The sequence below is a fragment of the Plectrocnemia conspersa genome, unplaced genomic scaffold (genome assembly GCF_051122295.1).
Source record: "Plectrocnemia conspersa isolate PC_06_02 unplaced genomic scaffold, ASM5112229v1 ptg000011l, whole genome shotgun sequence".
Classification (NCBI taxonomy): Eukaryota; Metazoa; Arthropoda; class Insecta; order Trichoptera; family Polycentropodidae; genus Plectrocnemia; species Plectrocnemia conspersa.
Window position 1 is genome coordinate 6322408 of NW_028277175.1, and position 13455 is coordinate 6335862.

Here is a 13455-nt window from a genome sequence, read left to right on the forward strand (position 1 = left end):
ATCGAAATTGGGTATGGTGATGGTCGCTTAAAGGAGTGTATTTTAATGATAAAACGTTTTTTTATCACTGACCTTGAGCTAAGAGGTACTACGAAACTCGAGATCGAATGTAGAATCGTTTAAGATGAAAAATATTATCGTTTCGTATCTAAATTATGCATAAAGATATCGATACATCAGTGCTTCAAGCGTGAGAAAAATACATAAATATTTAGATGCATTTAAAAACGTAGTAATTTTTTGTCAAATAAGCGTTTCAAAGAGTAAACCATTTAAGGGTAAATAAAAGTTCAAGAAAATACTGAGATGAATTATGATAATTTATAGAAAAAAACTTTTACACAAACAAGATTTTTTGACGTTTGAACTATTGTCCCATCAATTATACATGAAGAGGTTTGCATATTATTATTTATTAAACCTCGAATAGTAACATACTAAAAAATCATTTGCATAATAGATGCATATCTATACTTTAAAACAGAAAATACACGTGTCTGTCTGTCCGTCACAAGAACTCCCAAACAGCAGCGACGTGACATTTGCGCATGCCATTCTGGATTCCGTTTCTAAGTCAACTGTGCTATTTTCAACTTCAAATTTTAAGTTAAAAATGAACCGAACATTACATGCTTAAAAAACTAAGCAGCGACGTGTTGACGAGTAACTGCAATAAAAGACGTGCTACTGCAATATGTAAAGACAAGAGATTAAAAATATTGTATATAGCAAAGTAATAAAATAAATTTGTAATAACAGGTAAAATCAAATTGATTATAATGAATAAATGTGCTGTTGGACTAAGCCAAATGCATATATTTTATTACTAATTTAAAATATTCATCTGTGATATTAGGAATATCTAAGAAAACTAAATATGTAATGATTGATTGAAATATGATTATATAATAATCACTAATATTGATCTTTTAGACACAATATAAATTAAAAAATATTTACGTCCATATGATATTCGAATCCGGGTGTTTCAGGTATTAGTCACATACTTATACCATTGGTTTATCGTGCTGGATTTATTCATTTATTATAAAAGAAGAGCTCTTTGAAAATATAGCCCTAATAATATGAAATTCGAACCTTTGTTTTTAAGGTTCAATTCATTATTGATTTAACGTGTTGCTCAAATTAAAATTTTAAAAAACTTTCAGAATATTAAGGACGAACTCAATACCATTCAGGAATTTAAAAGCAGATAGTTTTGAGATGGATTTTGATGATTTTTAAGTGTTAAATTAGCCATTAATATTCTCAATTGCTAAAATAATTATTTATAAAAGAGTATCGAAACAGATTGTTTAGTTTTCTATTGATATTAAAAACACATTATAGGGCTTTAAAATATAATGCATAACTCCTTTTATTTTTTTCTAAATATGAGTTGCTAAAAAATATGAAATACTAATAACCTAAATTAAGACTTAATACGACAAAAAAATACTTGTAGATAAAGATTGATTACTTTTGTTTATATTTATTTATATCAGTCTAGTGAACGATACGCATTGCGTACCATGTATCGTCGTTGTTCTAAGACGAAGAGTTGTGCAAAAAAATCTTATGAGATTTTATTCTTAAAAAAAACTTAAACTATCAAATTAAATTGTTTTCCTGTGTATTGTTGTCATATTTTAGCAACAGACTTACAAAAATAATAAATACATATATTTATGCTTAGTGTTTGACGAAAACAATGCAACCATTAGAGAACAATAATAATTACATTTACGGAAACGATTTTTTAAGAACTAATGTGTATTTAATGTTTTACGACTACTACTTCATAATTTTTTTACATTCACGAACATTTCAAAAATAAATTAGAATGCAGAATCACCATTAATTTATTGTAAGTCTTCATTCTAACATAACAGACGTTAGCCTAATGCAAGTAAGTAGTGAGACATCAGACTAAAATCAAAGTCTGTAAGTAAGTGAAATTAATTTTATTAGTTATAAACTGTTAAATCATATTAAAATCAATTGATGTTCCGGCATTGTAATTATTCATTACGATAACCATGCGCGAGATTGGGAAAATCTAGGAAAACCTAATCTGTGATAATCTATCAAAAATTTAATTATATAATATTCACTAATTCCGATCTTCTAGACACGAAAAAAAATGGAATATGGACCACAAAAAAAATTTTTAAAAGAAAAATACATGTTTTTATTATAAGATGAATAAAAATTACGAACGAAATATCTTTGCAGATATTTCGTTCAAAAATTGGATTGCTTTTGCTATAGGTGAATTTTGTGGGTCAAAGCAGAACAAATAGGTCATGAGCTAAAAACTATAATTTGACATGTATAGAAGAACATTGCGTGATGTCTTAGAAAAACTTCCATCCATCAGGTGACAAATATTTGAAGAATTTCAGTTGTATAGTTTCTAAAAAAATATATAAGTACTAGTGATTCTATAGTATTGATCCTAATCTAATATTTTTTTCTAATAAATCAGCTGTTGTAATCTGACAAGCGTAAGCCCAATGCGTCACAACGAGAAAATCAGTACCAACTGAGTAAATATTAACCACCAGACTGAAAATCTGGGAATCGATGACATCTATAATATTAATTGTAAATTATTAGCGTATTTCTTATAAATAAAATTCGAGTGACACTGCCGGGGCTCGAACCCCCAGCCTCAGAATTACTAGTCTGAGGCGTTACAGATTACTCTATTCTATGAACATGCTAAGAACAGGCGGGTCATATGAAATGTGTAGTTTGACTCTGATTAATTTTATTAATATGCCTCTTATTTCGTATCAAACATCCCATATGAAATATTGACCATGTGAGAGCTAAAAATATCTCAATAAGCAAAAGTTTTAGGGGGTGTTAATGTATTGTCTAACTTGCGATCTTGGCCAGTGTCTTAACTAATCAACACGAGCATACTAATAGATTATTCATATACTTCTCAATTAAATATCTGCATAGATAGATCAATCAAAATATATTTTTATTTTTATAACATGTAAATAAATTTGTGTTAAGCTATTGATGGTTATTTAAACACACTTAAAAGCATGGACTGTTTATTTATTAATAGGACTCCAACTCACAACATTTTATCATTAAAAAAAAATTGTCTTCTAACTACCTGAGTGGTTTAAAATGGTAGATAAGCTTAAGTTATAAAGATTGCCTTAATGCATAAACATATGTACATCAACAAAGTGTACCTACCATGAATTTTTGATTAGAATAATTAATAATCAACGAGCGTAAAAGGTTGATTGGTATCCAAATATTCAGTTATTCTTTCGTCAACTAAACTGCTCTTTTCACGTGGCTGTCATTGTATTTGCATATTGATAAGATTGTGGATCATCAGGGAAGCCGCAAGGCAAACTAGCAACATTCTGTATACAGAAACTACGTTCTTACTAATACACTCATATTGAGTTTGTGTGTATAGTATTAGTGAGTACGTACGTACTGGTCGTGGGCTAAGGTGTACGTTTTATTTATACGAGATAAGCGAATGCTACCTTCGGCGAGTGCGGTGCGCCAGCAAGAACACCTACACAGGTCTCCTACCGAGTAGATTGAGTTCAGTGTTGCCAGCGTTTACTTTTGTTTTAAATATATAATAAAATTATTTATACAATTTTGGGCGTACATGACAAATGTGTTAGATATGAAACTTGAATAGGTCAGTACGTTTTTCAAGGTAACAGAGATATTAATGACTATGAGTATCGTATCCGTTCAAAAATCAACTGAAAGTACATAGAAGTAGTATAAATTATACTACTTGAAAATCCGTTCCACTATATTATATATTAGATAGTTAGAGTACGCTCAGGATAAGGATTCCGGGTTGTTATTGTGTGCGTGAACTGTGTGGCTCAAAACAATTTCGCTCAGAATATTTAATTTTTTTATTTTAAAAGAAAATATATGTTTATTTAACATACATACATCTGAGCTAAGTTGGAAATTTCAACGGACAATTAAAATATATTATATAATCGAAGAAACCAGACATTGATGTCATTAATTAAATATTTGCAAAATTCAAAATCTTTCACTAGTCAAAAAAATAATGAAGTCTTTAGCTATTCTTCAAAAGCAAAAAGATATAAAATAGCGAAAGAAATTATTCGCAGATTGTTTAATGGATCGACGACTCTATTAAATCATTAGAATCCATTGAATAAATTAAAAAATTATCATTGGCGCAACGATAAGAATAATAACTTTTTTAAGCCTTACAGAGAATAGTGTAAAAAAACCATCAACGCTCGGATTAATGGAAAAATAATTAAAATATTTTAATCCACGGGTAAGATAAGGAATAACTTACAGTGTATATGTGAAGCCTTGATATCAATTAACCCAGATATGCCCAAGCAATTTTGTTCTCTTAAAATTTCATTTATAAATAAAAAACAGTGGCACGAGTTTAGTGACCTACCCATGGGACAGTGGGCATATCTGGGTTAAACCAATATCAACACAAAATTATTTAAAATAAATCACTAGAGAAGATCGAACTTCTGTGCCACACTGCACTTTAATGACGAATACCAGCGTTGACGAATTTGCGACTGTCCTTAAAAGAGAAAGCGATAATGAAGTACACGCTACATCGCTTCTCCCCTCATATACATGTACACGCACACAATAACAAACCGGCATCCTTATCAAGAGCATACTCTACTAATGTACTAACCAACGCAATCCGGTTTCTTAATAAGCACATTGATCTATTAAATGTCAGCCATGAGGAGCTGGTCCAGTTCATATAATTTAATTGTATTATTATATGATTTTTATATTACTATGTATTTATAGCATTTTGCAATTATGCAATGTATTGTATTTTACCATCGTGACGCATTGGAAAAACCTCTTAAGCCACGATGGTCTCATTTCTTAAAACCCAAATAATCACAAAACTCCATTGACGAGTCATAAAAAAAATACTTTAAATGAAAAAATAATCTCAATTGTTTAAAAACTACTATACATAAATGGTTTGAAGTAAAAGATCAATATAGAACGTTGAAAAACACAACCATGAGAGCGCGCGTTGAACACGGTGGCCATGTTTCGTTTATATGCGGAAGCTGGCAAAGTCACTCTTTCTCATCTTACGCTCACCTGACACTAACGTACGAGCGAGACGGATGCTATTGTGCGTTTGACTACTATGGACCCGATTTGCCGGTGAGCGGGGAGAGGTGAGAGGAGGGGGAGATTGAAGACGCCGGAAGCAAAGTTGGTGCAAATATTAATGTAAATACGGAGTAGAAATAGTGTTTTTCTTCAATTTTGTGGAAAATAATATCAATAAGTGTACATTGACTAAATTCATTCTGATCTTCCTAAATAGCAGATAATTATAAAAAAGCATGTTTATTTTTTATAGACAGACAATTCTTTATCACTGAAAGTAACGTTGCAAAATATCTAAAATTTTACTTCTGAAACTATCGAAAAAATTCTTGTAGAGAAATGGAAGAAAATGTCTATGTGAAAGTATAGACACAATATTTAATTTTTAATTTATTATAATTAAATAAAGTACACCACACCTTTTTTATGTTTCCTAAAAAGTTTTACGAAAATAATATTATAAGTTGTATAAAGATGTTTAAAGGATATTTAAATGTTTCTTAGTACACTTTAGAATTAAATTAAAAATAATCTTATGAGATTATTAAACCAATCGTTGAAAAATATTTTTTTTCGTTTAAATTAAATTATAATAGATAACAAATTAAAAAAAAGTTTATGTATGTACATATATTTATAATATCAACTGATTTTCAGTCGTGTTATTTCATTTATCTAAATTATAATTATTAACTTTTTATAAATATAATCTAATGAGTAACAGAAAATATTTATCGTAACATGTAGTAATAATTAGTCTAATTATTGCAATGCCTTATACTTTTTATGCTGATTAAAAGAATTTGAATCAGATATTCTTTATCATGCAAAGTCAGTAATACAGTGATTAATAAATATTATCAATTTCCCTGCAGTCTCCAGACATTAAATATATTTCAATACTAATAGATTTAAAACATGAAAATATTTAAAGCAAGAATATTATTGCTTATTATAACAGTATACATATTTTAAGCTAAAGTTTGATTCACGTTGTTTTTTTTAGTTTTTTTATTTTATTATATTTTTATTTAAACCTAATGATTAACGTTGTAATTTTTTACAACGACTTCAACTACAAATTAATATTTGATATTAAAATAATAATTATTCAGATAAATTCGTCATGTGAATGACAGACTATTTCACATAGAAAAATACAGTTATAACATGCTAAATTATAAATAAGATTTTTTGCTACTGAAAATCTAATACTTACTAAAAATAAATATATTATGCAAAATAAAAATTAAACCAAATAGTTAAAATAATAATACATTTCGGTGTGCTCACACCTGTGCTCACATTTCGACTACTCAGTTGAACTGTCAAGTTTTTGTTCGCACTCGATTATCCTCCTGTACATTGTTTGTCCAAAATTGCGGTTTTACGGTTCCGAAAACCTCCCCTACGCGTGCATTGTCAGATTTTTTTTCACCTGTAACTACCTGCTGCGAAACCACAACACAATCCACTGCTATTCAACAATTGAAAAGGCAATAATGCACTTCTTTTACACCTACCTATAATTCTAAAAAAAAATACCATGATTAAGGAACATCATCTTGCGAAATCTATCTATCAATAAGTGCTAACCTTCTCTCTATTGTGTGTCTATGTATATGAGAATATGGCAGCTTGATTATGCACGATATGAAAAAATAGAGCAAGTGTACCGTTCGCTTCGGTCAGGTAGGTTAGTTTTGTTCCGCATTTGCAAACAATGGCTAAGTCTAATTTATTCCGCGGAGCCTTACGTGTGAGGTAGCCGCGTACAGACAATAAAAGCGAAGGGGGTAATTTTCTATAACGCTGACTTTTAGAATCAGATAGCTTAATTGGCGTACTACGTACGAGTCAGCCGTAAGATATTTTGTAGCAATTACTCGCAGCGGAAAAGGCATCAACCTCAACTCCAGAAGAGACTCTAGAAACGTTTCGCGGCGCGAGATTAGCTCTCAGAAGGAGAAGAAAAAAATGGAGGTACAAACAGGTTTTGTATCGCGCCGTTTTGACCAGAAAGTTGTGGATCGGCGTTATGTAAACCGATCGGCATTCCCTTCGACACTCGAATAAGGCAAACGAGAAGAAAATTTTGTTAGATAACGCTAAAGACTGTGCGATTTGAAATGAGATACACTTTGGTGCCACCATCGGTGCTATACAGGTAGGCGGGAAGTGGATCGAAGCACTTTGGGCGGGCGACAAAGTGCGAGGGTGTTTCTTTGACTAAAAGGTGAGGTAGGTGTACTAAACGCTCTTCGTGATGAATATAATGCTCTCGGAAGTCACAAGAAACCGGAAAATTGCCTCTAAGATCAGATAGACATTCCCCAAGTATCTAAAAACCATGATCAATCATATATTGAATCTAGAGCAGCCTTCATCATCTTACCGGTAACTCTGAGGGTCTAGATGGGTCATATACCATCCACATGATGTTTATAAAGATTATCAACGTTAAAAACAATATTAATTAGTGTAAATAAAATGCTTTGATTCAGTTTCTAAATACATTATAAGTCCATAAGAGGGGTACAGAACGGTTTTATTTTGTTAAATAACTTCTTAATATTTATTTGCAATAAATATTAAGAAGTTATTTAACAAAATAAAACCGTTCTGTACCCCTCTTAGGGACTTTACGTAATTCATGACATTCATTGATACCTGAGGATTGACAAATGCGATAAACACTATATTATAAATGGCACAAAAGCTATTCGTTTTTTTCTTCAATCACACAAATACCATTTAATCAGCTTTTTAAGTTAAGAATTGAAAGTTATGTTACAGTATATGTATATTTTTTAATATTAATATAATTAAAAACGAATTAATATAATGAAAGTTAAAAAAAATATATAATTTTAAAACTTACATTAGGTCAAGTTGAGTTTGTACAGCAAATAGACGTATCGCTACTGTCACATTTACAATATAAACTATTTTATTTGAAAGTAAAACCAATGGTTCTCATTTCTTAAAAATTGAAGTTAAATAAATATTATGGAAATATGGTACTAAAAGTGGTCTGAATCGGGAGCTATAAGAAAGTTTTTTTTGATAAATTGTTATATTGTATAAATCAGTTGATTTATAATAACCATAACCATACCATACCTCTGGATAATGAAGCTTGTATAACCTAGATCAGCTAGCACTGAAAAGCATTGAAAATCTCCTGGACACACAACGATAGAGACAATAAAAGCGGCTTCAAAGACTAAGAATTTTCAATACCGGTATTACCGAGGGACAAATCAGTCAATACCGGTATTACCGATATAGATATTATTATTAAAATTTTTATGATTTGGTAATAAAAAAGACAGAAAAAATAATCCGAGTAAAGCTCGAACAATGTTAAAATATTTTATCAATATCCCTTTCAAGTTTTATGCTTTATAGAAATTTGTGAATTGTATAATTTTTGCTTGATTAGAATTAGTTATAGCATTAAATATTATTTAGTCGGTAAATCTGATTAATGTCCATTCATTTAAAATCGAACTAAATGCTTTATTGCTTAGTTTATGCTGTGATATATTGTTGAATATTGACACGCTTGCGAGTTTGCGGAAAAATCCATTGATTTTAATATTTTTTTGTGAAATAAATTGAACAATTAGGTCAAATTTCGACTTATATTGCCGAAGTATATATCCAATTATCCGCCTGTCTATTTATGCATATTTCGTATTTGAAATATAAAAAGATTGTAAACAATCTTCCTTACATTCAGGTACTTCTAAAAATACTTTGTACGCTAATTCTTTAGTGTGTTGTCTATGAGTACTAATAAAAATCAATAAGACTACTATGGACAAAAACCTTTTTGTCCAATTTATATCTACTTTTTTATTACTTTATTATATTTTTGGAAAAAAGATTTTCGACAATACGATCATTAAATCTTTCTTTTTTTGGAACAATAAGTACAGAAAAACATTTAACGCTTCTAAATGCCTATTAAATTTATATATCAGAGGCCAGATCACCACCAATTTTTCTAATAAAACTAATTCCTGTATTACTCATTATTATTTTTAATCAGGTATAATTATCCGAATGCATCTTATGAGAAAGGTGTGCCTTGAAAATCATAAATCTGTTTGCTTAAAAAGCGGCATATTTTATTCTAAAAACAAATTTATGTGATTGATTTATGTATTGCAAACCCTAGTTGTGACAAATTTATATATTGCAAACCCTAGTTGGGAGTTCCATGTTGGGAGTGTCGGAAGAGTTATCAAAATCTCATTAGATATATCAATAAAATAATAGTAATAAGTAAGATTATAGGAAATATAAAAACAAACAACAATAAAAAATAATAACATATATATGTCCAAGTCTCCGATGATGTACACTTAGTTTACATGCAAAAAAATTTGTGTAAATCAGTGATTTAAAATTGAAAACATATAATAATAATAAATAATCATGATCGAAACAAGTTAAGTACTAATTTAGTGCAATGGTTTTTGGAATTATTTTGTATAACTGCAGATGTTGAACACACCAATTTTTATTTATAAAAATATTATTGAAAAATCAAGTTAAAAATCTATGTACGCAAACATTACATTTTAACATTTCCTAGCTTTGGCTGTGTTGGTGAATTATTATTTTTGTTACTTATGAGACCTATTTTTATATTATAAATATTGAATTTAATATGTAAGTGTATCTCGGAAGAATACCTAAAATATGGACATTATATTTGACACATTTATAGTGATATTCACACATTAACATGACATGTACACTCGGTATACATCACAGTAAAGGAAATTGCATAAATGAGCTACCATCAACGTCTATTTAAATTGCAAATAGATCTGTTTTAAAAAACAGCTGTGTCAGTCAAAGTTGTTTTACTTTTATTGACTTGTATTAGATCTACATACATCTGAAAGGGAACTAAAAATAAGGTGAAAATACTGAAAAAATACATGAATTGCAAAATATAATTCGTTTTAGAATATGTTATTTAAAATAAATACAGTTATTTAAAAATCTAATGGCGAGCTACAAGTAACTCATAGCACCATTTTGTAACTTTTATAATGTTACACATTATTAAGAAAATTACTATCTAAAACTGCGTGAAATAATATTGAAGTTTTTAATATTGAAAACAATTCACTGCGCGGCCAAACAAATAATACATTTGTTTTGTTAAAATGTGTACAGTTTTGATCATCTCACAGTTTGAGAATCTGCGCCTCGCGTGTTTGAGAAGCTGCGTGGCGATCTTACCCCTTGGGCGCGCGCGCGGCCAGCCTGGCGCGCTTATCTATCTTGCGCGAATCCGGTGGGATTGGTGGGAGCAGCGGAGCCGCTGGTCCATTTTCGCATTGCGCATGCGCGTGCACTGTTTCGTCACTGTCAACACCACTGTCAGCGGACACTACTGCGCGCACTAAACAACAACAGAAAACATACACCGCGCGGTCACATACGTCGCTGGCGGAGGCGCGGCGGCGACTGCGGCTGCTCAGGAGGCGCAGGTAGTTGCCGCGGCCGCCGCGGTAGCGCTCCCGTCGGCGGACAACAGCCACGCCGACACCCACACACACGACACCATACATACAACCGCGACACTACTATACGCACATAGTGTGAATATATGTATGTACAAAAGGTGGCGGCTTGCGCGGACGAAAAAAGCCTTCTAAATTGTGACCCTTTGCACTATAAAATAAAACTTGAGCGTTATAGAGTTGTCTTTGTTACATAGTCAGGGAAGAAATATAAACATAGCACCGGTGCCCTAGCTAGAGTAGCTTGTGCCCGGGGGTGAAAATGCTATTTGACGCCCCCACCCCTATTTTTTTCACAATTTTCGAATACGTCAATTATGTGAAAAATTCTTGAATGTTATAGACATAAATTTTCACGACATCAAAAATTGAATATATTGTTAAAAACAGTAAATACAGTATTTATAATAAGGAAATCTTAAATAGAAAAAAATAAAATCAAACGTATTCAATTGTATCAAATATAGTTACCAAACAATATCCATAGTCTTTAAGTAGATGGAAGAAGTGTTGTGTAAAAATATCTACTTAAAGATTACAGTAAAATAAATAGCACAAAAATAACGAAACACCACTAAAACTAACACTAACTAATTTATGATAAATATATAAATGTACAGTTTATTAAAGATATATTTTTCCTTATTTTGATAATGCAAACCAGTGGCGGAATTTACGATTTTTATCCTTCCCCCCCCCCCCGCAAAAATAATTATCAGCCCAACCCTTAAAAAAATAATTTTCTGAATAGATTTTTTTAATTAAATATACAAAATAAAATTAAAAATACATCAAACAAATATCAGAAACATTAAAAAACCTTAACAATGTAATAAATATCATTTACGTACATCCATAAAAAATGACAATTTATTATAGACAAATTTTAACGATACAATGATTTTGATATCTATATTTTATATAATGTATATATTATATATACACTCAGGGCCATCGAGAGCGAGCCCGGGCCTTGGTAAAACAACGATTCCTGGCCTCATGACAAAAATAGCATATGTATTATATATTTTTTAACATCGTAATATAATTTCTTGATTAAATGATAATAGGCAAGACTTTTCTATGCTACAATGTCTGTCTGTACTTATTCTTTCGCTGTGAGAGATGAGTTGGGTTAGTTTGTATTTTGGACTTAAATTGAATCAGTTTTAGAACTTTCATTAGGTTGGACTTGGGTTTGAACAGCAAGTGGACTTTTCGCAACTGTCAAATAGTGTTTCATAGTTAGAGAAGCATATTAGCGCCTCAGTTAAATTATATTTTTGATAGTAAAAATATATATCTACTGATGAAAATGTATTTGGAAGTAATTAATTACCGTATGAGGTTTAATTGTTAACTCCTTGATTATTTTTTAATCATTGTCACACAGCTTTTTTTTTAATACAAAGATTTTATTTTTATTTTTTTTTTTGTTTCAAATTTATGTAATCTACGAAGTCAAAGTTGTTTAAAGTAACAATAAATTTTGTCAATTCAAATCGTCCATCGAAAAATATTTGATATTAAAATAGTTTTTATGACTTTTCCTTGAGTGGTTGATACAATTTTAAAGAAACTGAATGGTGAAGAAAGTGGAAAATTAAATAAAAACGATAATGTTTTAGATTTTAGTAGAAAATATAATAATTCGATAAACTAGTAAAACTTTCTAACAGAGAAAATATCGAAACATATTAGAAAAAATGTGTTTTTCTAAAAATAAAATTAAAGTGGCCAGAGATAAAATATATTCAGTCAAATCTAACAAATATGTGCATTAAATCAGAAGCAATGATATTTTTTTATGTATTAAAAAAGGAAAAACTTACTTTTCGCCCTCGGAACCCGTTGCGTCGACGATAATTCAAAATTTGGAGATTTCATCACGAAGATTGTTTTAGGATTGTTTATCTAGTTTAATTAATGTATTCTTATAATCCTTACACACATTATGTATATATTTCATTTTCATAGTTATAACATACCTAGTGAATTTGCTATCCGATTATTTATATTCAGTCAAATCAAACAACGCACATGACAAAAAAATGAAAATTCGTTTGTCGCATAGCAAAATAATAACTGTTGTCACGTTGATATCGGCCATTTTGTTTTATATTTAAATGCTTATTTTTCATCGGTCGACAACAAAAGAATTCATTAGTCAACTCTATTTTTTTTTATTAATTATAATTAAATACATATATTTCCTTTGTTTACGTTTATTATTATACACCGTTCATACAAAGCGATACGATTTACAAAGTAGAAAATTGTGCATATAATGTTTTATTTTAAAGCGTGCGCGTCCGGAAGCGGAAGCGGCTTAGAAAAATCATATATAAGATGTTATTTTTATTAAGTTTAACAGAATAGGCATTTTCTGACAACCGTTTTGGGCATTGTCTGACATCCAATATGTCGTCATTAATTTCAAAAATATTTTTAATAGCAGCAGAATAAAAATAAATTACTCTTTTTATAAAAATCCAAATAAAATATGTTTTTTGTGATCATAATATATTGACGTTCCAAGAGAGTAAAATAATATGTTTTGCTACTTAATTTTACTTCCAGAAAAAATATTGGCATAGCGTCGCGTCTTAGTGTGAGATAAATTAAACTTACTATTGATATATTATACTTAAATCATATTCGTAATTCTGAATGATACCTTTTTATGCTAGATTAAATCATATTTTTTTTATTTTTTCGTTATTCACTGTTTGATAACGTTACCAAC

At 30.0% G+C, this 13455-nt stretch overlaps 1 protein-coding gene across 2 annotated transcripts in view; it reads right to left on the minus strand.

Moving 5' to 3' along the window:
• Positions 1-10676, minus strand: part of bowl (brother of odd with entrails limited) — a 61122-nt gene extending 50446 nt beyond the window's left edge. Inside the window, exon 1 of one of the 2 annotated variants that reach the window (XM_088196477.1) lies at positions 10426-10676. The gene's annotated coding sequence lies outside the window, so the exon portion shown is untranslated. Of the gene's footprint in view, positions 1-10374 lie in introns of both variants that reach the window. The other variant, XM_088196478.1, reaches the window with a different exon arrangement.
• Between the last annotated feature and the right edge of the window lie 2779 nt (positions 10677-13455).